We start from the raw sequence: 7,160 nt of genomic DNA on the forward strand, positions 1-7,160 counted from the left end.
GTCTGTGGCTTCACCTGAGTGGTTCAATACTTTTACAGTTTAAAAGTCACTGGGGTCTGTAGTATGACTTATTAAACCCTTGGATTGAACTGGCCAATAGTCAGATAACTCATGCCCTCTGATGTCACTCAGCAGTCACTAGTCAAAACAATATTGCCCTCTGACATTACAAGTTAAATAAAACTTCCTTTAAGGTTGTGACCTCCAGTGAAAATCGTTTTCCACAATAAGTTTAGTCAACACTTGTATACCAGATCATCAGAACACAGTCTCTTGAATGTCAGTTCAGCTGTGGTTCATCTGAGGGGTGATGTATAGATCAACTTATTGCCTTTACTACATACAATATAAAATAGAGAAATAAGGGTTGCAAAAAATGTAGGGCCATTCATTTACTCCACTAACTTTTGAAAGGTATGTTCTTATCTATCTTTTTTTTTAATTATTTAATCTTAGTGTTCCAAATAAAACAATGTGCCAAACAATTATTCAAAACTGTGTAACAGGTGTTTTATTAATCCCCAAATCCTGTACTGGGCACTCCAGATAAGTTGCGTCCTGGGTATTTTACATAATTAAAAAAAAGTTAAATATGTATGATATTTAAATTGAATGCGTAAAGAATACTCTAAGGAATTTTGCTGCACAGCTTGAGTTCTCAAGATATCAAGCTTCTTGTACTTCGTTGGTTCTGGGCATCTCAATGGTCAATGGTGAATATGCTGCATGGGGTAGCTAGAGAGTGGGTCATAGAAATGCCAGGACAGCTAATTGTAGCCTGCCTGGGAATTGCCAGAAACACATGACCAGTAAGAACGGGTTTTTAACTCTGAAGTTCTCCTTGACTAATTTCATCGCTACAGGTATCAATGTGCCTTGGTTTGGGTATCTGATCACATGATCTGCAATTTTACAAAAAGCCTCAGAAATTGTATATGGTACAGCAGTATTTATTGATGGTCATTCTCAACTCCTGCAAACACCTGTTCTGAGTATTGTATTTGTAATGTACATGTTCCTAAACGTATCAAAGTATTTTGGGATATTGGAGGATACACAAAAAATGTAGTTCAGTATTACAGCGTCCACACTTTTGACAAACCGCACTACCTGATGCAAGCTAATTTCAAACCAGACACGAGAACACCCCCTGAGGTGGCCTCGAGTACGGTATTAAACGCTGTGTAGTGTGGACGCTAACCATATTTAGCACCTTTAAGCCAGTTTAAAGGCATAGTGTGGTCTCTCTCAACCTAACATACCAATTTACTTATCTCTTTTTTTTTTTTATTTGTGGTGCATGCTTATTTTTTTATTTAAAAAATTCTCTACTATTATAACAAACATTCCCAAGTAGGACCACATTTTAGATACATTATACACATATACATAGTTATACTTGTAATACATAAAACAAGCTATTATTATTAGGCTATTACATTTTTAAAAACATGAATACTGTAGCGATCTCGGTTAACGCAAGCAGGCGCGAACCCGGGACCTCTTGCACTAAAGCATAGCGCTGATGCCACTGTATACTCCTAATCCATGAGTACTATCCGCCTGCCGGGTATGGTGTTTAAACACACTGACGTTTTTGAGTGATTTTAGAGCAAAAAAAGTTGCCAAAACGGACAAAAAAAATCTGTCGCATGGACATGAGCATATGAAATGCCATCCGAAACCGTTTGGAAACGCCGTTTGGAAACGTACCCCTCAAAATCGAGTTTAAACAAGGCTCTGCCAGCCGCTCTTGCCTATAACGCCACTATCACGCCGTTATAATATTATTTTTCTATATTCGCATTAGTGCAGTATTGGTTTAAAAAGTGTAGAGTCTGTCGACTTGGAACAGGAGAGCACAAGAGACTGAGAAAGAAAGATTTACATTATAAAAACTGTAACAGCCTAGTAACTTCCTGGACTATAATATTATTAAGGCAGGACTAAATAGCTGCGAAAAATGCATTGTTGGATTTTTTTCAGGTAGAAAATAAGGAAAGCCCAGTGGCTCATGTAGAATGATTGTAAATGAAATTCTCCGCTGAAAGGTAGACAAAGGTGAGAGAGAGAACGATTGCTGAATGCCAAACTAGATATTGGCTACTGATGTTTTAGTTTAAATTACTGGAAATATACAGTGTGTACTTGCAGGCTTTTTGTTAAGTGTATTCCATCTACAGCGTTGGAGTTAAACATAACACACTCACACACACACACACACACACACACACACACACACACACACACACACACTCACACACACACACACACACACATATTATTTGCTTCACAGCCATATTGTTTGTGGTTAATTAATTAATAAATCAAATGCAAATAATTTTTTTTTTGTTTTTATTGTAAGACCAAGTTTTTCTACAGTTCAAAGTAACATTACAGTTAAAATGTAAGTATAATTAATGCATACCCCATACGTTCACATTAAAGTATATACAGTATTTAATGAAAGTACTCATGGCTTCAAGGTAATGTTGCATTTTACTCAATGACCCAAAACCTTACCTGGATCACTGCCTGTACTGAAATAATAGCAAACATACTGCTAGAGAGGAATTGACATTACTTCAATACAGAATTATGGGTCACTTAAAGATCGCATTTCTAAAAATCTGAATATCATAATGTTAATGGAATCAAAAGCTGTTTATCCGATCGGTTTGTGAATGGAAGCTAGGAGTAGGAATACCACCAGTTTGCCAAAAAAAGCTTTTTATACAGATTGATACTAAACTGATGCTATCTCAGCTAATGTATACTGCTTCTAACATGTTTAAACTTAGCACCTCTTAAATTATGTGGAGACGACATTCTTACAAAAGAATGAAACCTTTAATCACCTTTAGTAGATATGAAGAGTGAAAAATGTAAGTAGTTCACTGAACTTTAGTGTACAAATTGAAGCAGCGGTGTGGGAAGTTCATGAACTACATACTGTAAGGTAAAGGGCTGAGTAAGCTATTGCAACAGTTGAATCAGCAAGATTGGCAACCTGAAAACAAAAAACAGTGACCCTGGTGCGGCAAAGAAAAGTTAATATTATTCAATATTAGCATAAGACATTTTACAAGAAACAAAAAAAACTCTGGATACTGTTTTATGTGAGAGGGCTTTGAACATGCAATCCTTTTGTCAAATATGACACCACAATCAGTATTTATGGAGCATTGTAAATGTTTCAACTTTCTTTCTAATGCATATCATGCATAAAACGAATTGTATCCGTGATGTTCAACACTCATAAAGAGGTAAACGTGTCACGTTGAAGGACTCAACCGAAACAATTATCCTCTTGACAAGGTTTCTCACACTTGTATATTTTTAAGCATTTTCTATTAAGCGACCTATATATTATTTATAAATTGCAACACTCTGTCATCTTATATATAAGTATGTTACAAAATTACTCAAATGACATGATTTACTCCAGATAGTATATTGCACTTTCTAGATAATTTCACCTTGCTGGAGCAAAATGTGCCTGTCATGATGGGATGCAGGTGGTGAGTTAATGACAGGAAAGGAGTTACTGTATGGACTGGATGGAGAGCTAGGTGAAAGGATCAATACAAGCACAAGCATAACAGACTACCTGAAAGTAAAGAATGCAAATTAAGAGCTTTCTTTGAAGTAGAATGGTACCCTATCCTAGCATTGTAAAATGGCTCACTTGAGAACTACATAGTGAATGGAAGATATATGATTACTTTTATAAGCTATATAACCCATTTAACATGAATTTCTGAATATCTTATGAGTGTTGACATTTTGATTGAATCTGATTGCTGAATCAGTACACCCTGATTAAACCTCCCTAATTTTGCGTCTTTTAATCTACTGCACTGTTACACAAGGTGTTTTTAAAGTAGATCGCTTTAAACATGCACTCTAGTTAAGAGTAGTCAGAGTTGTGAAGTTTTTTTCCGTGGTAATCTCTTATAGGTGCAGTGATCAATATTGTAGTGTCTCGGCAAGGCAGAAGAAACATACTCTTTTTATTGATGCCACTCTCGCAGACAGGTTCAGAGTCCACAGCTCTGACAGCAACACTACTTCCAGGTACACCCAAAACATGCTGGCACAGACCTTTTTTATTTCCTCGATCTCGCCCTTTTATATGCAAATTAGAGTGCAGAACCCCACACACATGTTATTGGCCCTACCCTTGACTTGACCCAATCAGAACAGACATTTTGACAGCCAATCACATTACAACAAGCCAGAGCAACAGTACAACACAGTGAACGTTACATTGCCCCTACCTTAGCTCTTTTTGTCCCCAAAATGCAACTCAGCGTCATGTCAGTTCGTTCAGGTTGCCACCGCATATGGCACTGGCAGTCCCAGTTTGCGGCTAGCGGGCCATGCAACATTCCTGGTTGGCATGAATTAAACCCAACAACCCCTCCCCGCTGGAGTGACTGGAGTGCAATGCGCTCTGGACCGGCAAGGTCCAGGAAACGAGCAGAGCAGTTGGGCAGCAGTTCCAGCACCCAGCTTGGCTCGACAGCGTGTGACACAAAGTAGGCTTCTGGCAGTGCTGACAAAGTCATTCCCCACCGCAGGGAGAGTTCACTGTAAGTTCCGGGCTGGTGGCGGTGGTCTGTGATGCCGGTGGTGAAGGGAGAGGGGTCTTTGTTGATCATGACGCATTACCAGGTGAGGCTGGACCTGATGGAAGGGTGGTCAGCAACGTGGCCTGTTGCTGGCACTGTCTGGTGGTAAGGAGCAAGGTGGTGGCTGTGGAGGACGACTCTCTGATTCCTGGACTGCAACTGCACCCGGTAAACTACCTCTCCCAGCGTTCCAACACCGCACATGGTCCGATTCAAGGTGCATCTAGCCCTTTCTGCTGTGGGGGGCTATACTCCCAGTCCAACTCACCAGCCTGGAAGTGGCGGCTCTTCTCCCGCAGGACAAGCAGTAAGTGCTGATCCCAGTCCCTCTGGTGTTTATTGGTGGCGAAGGCCAGTTGGATGCCCAGTGTGTGGTTGAAGCGCTGAACCAGGCCATCGCTTTTGGGGTTGCAAGAGGGTTGTGCAGGTGTTGCTGATCCCCAGCTGCTTGCAGACGTCGCTGAACACTTTGGATTCAAAGTTATGGCTCTGGTTGGAGTGGAGCTCCTGTAGGACCTCAAACCGGAAGAACCGCCGATGAGTGCATCCGCCACCGTCTGCACCTCCTGGTTTGGGAGCATGTATGCTTCTGGCCATTTGGTGAAGTAATTCAGCACAAACCTGTTACCTTGTTCAGAAGTGGAGAAAGGACCCATGATGTCGATGGTGACCCATTCCATCGGCCCACCTACCCGGTACTGTTGAAGGGGAGCATGAGACTGTTCAGTGGGACCCTTCTTTGCAGTGCAGTCATCACACACCGGCGACAGTGTCCCCAGTAGTACTGGTCGTGGGGCCGCGCCAGTGTCTTGGTGATGCTGAAGTGCCCCACTCCAGGTGCGGTGTGGTTATCTTGTTGTTCTCTGCTGGCCAGAACTTGCCTTGCCGGTGCAGGACACCATCCAGGAGCTCCTAAGCTTTCCACTGTGACCACAACCCTTTAACAGCTTGGGAGGGGGGCTGCTTCTGCCCAGTTGGACTGACGGTTCTCCTCCTTCCCTCAAGAGTTGCAAGCTCTGGATCCTGAGCTTGCTGGTCACTCCAGTGCGGCACCTCTCTCACTGTCACAGCGTCTCCATCTTCTCCCAGTGCCTCTCTCTCCCTCATTTCCTGTCGATCGCAGTACCAGCAACCCACCTCACAGCACGGTCACCTTGACAGGGCATCTGCGTTGTTGTGCTTTGCCCCTGGTCGATGTTGGATGTCGAATTCGAAGGTTTGGAGCATTTCAAGCCAGCGCGCTACTTGCCCTTCTGGTCCCGAAATTGCAGCAACCATTGTAGTGAGACGTGATCGGTGAGGAGCACAAACTGATGACAAGAAGGTCACACAGTAGTTGTGCTTCGCTTTGCTGAGGACACGGCTGTAATATGCCACCACTCTCTCTCCGCTGTCGGGAGCTCCTTGGGACAACACAGCTCCGATGCCTACATTGCTTGCATCTGTGTGCAGGGTAAAGGAGGCTGTTGTGGATGGGCCGGCGAGCCCGGGGATGCTGGTCAGGGCATGGCCAGTTGGGAGAAGGCATGCTCGTGTTCGGGGGTCCACTGGAAGCAGGTGATCTTCGCAAGGAGGCAGTGAAGGGGGTTAGCGATGGTGGCAAATCCTTTCGCAAACCTCAGATGCACAGCGGTGACCTTTTCAAGGTTTGTGGCTTTGCCTTCCATGCTGACGCAGTGGCAGAAGAAGGTGGTTTGATGCCTGAAAAGGTAGAACATGCCCAGGTGCAGTCGCAGCAGCCTGGATCCTCTTTAGCACCCGCCACAGGTTCAGCAGGGCACCAGTAGATCATCCAGGCACAATACATGCCTGCCTTCGAATGCCGTCCAGTACCCTCTCCATCAGCCGTTCTAATGTGCTTGGGGCATTCCATAAACCGAACGGCATAACGTTGAATTGCCAGAGGCCTTGTCCGGTCGAGAAGGCGGTCTTGGGTTTGGTGTTGTGGTCGAGTTCCACTTGCCAGTAGCCGCTGCGGCCCACGGACCTGTGGATGGCTCAATCATCCCCACTTCCCGCATCTCTTAAATGATTTTCTCTGCTGCCTTGCATCTGAACAAGGGTAGCCGGCCTGGTGGTTCCCGATTGGGGTGGGTGTGTGTGTGCTGCATTCAGATTGGGGTTGGAAGAATGGGCCCACGCTTGTTTCCCACCGGTGGCTGGTTGGGTCTGGGTCACGGCCCCTGTCAGGGGCAGTTAGAACAGATGTGGCTGGGTTGACCGCATTCCTGGCAGAGGCGGTGGGTGATTGATGGGGGAGGGGCCCCAACATGGCCTGTTGGACAGCCAGTTGCGTGGTTCCCTGTTCGGCTTCGCCTCCCTCTCATTCAACCCTGCACTGCGGGCCGCTGAGTACCACTGCTCTCTTCCCGGGTCACATCCTCCCACTCCGGGGCGAGTTGGCCTCAACAAACCGCGCTTGTTCCTCCTGTTCTCGGGCTGCAGCATCAGCATAAGATCGCCAGGCTTCCCTCTCTATGTCTGTTGCCAGCCGGGCCAGTCTCTCTCCCGCTGTCCGCTGTCAGC

Source organism: Acipenser ruthenus, chromosome 5 (assembly GCF_902713425.1).
Source record: "Acipenser ruthenus chromosome 5, fAciRut3.2 maternal haplotype, whole genome shotgun sequence".
In the NCBI taxonomy this organism is placed as follows: domain Eukaryota; kingdom Metazoa; phylum Chordata; class Actinopteri; order Acipenseriformes; family Acipenseridae; genus Acipenser; species Acipenser ruthenus.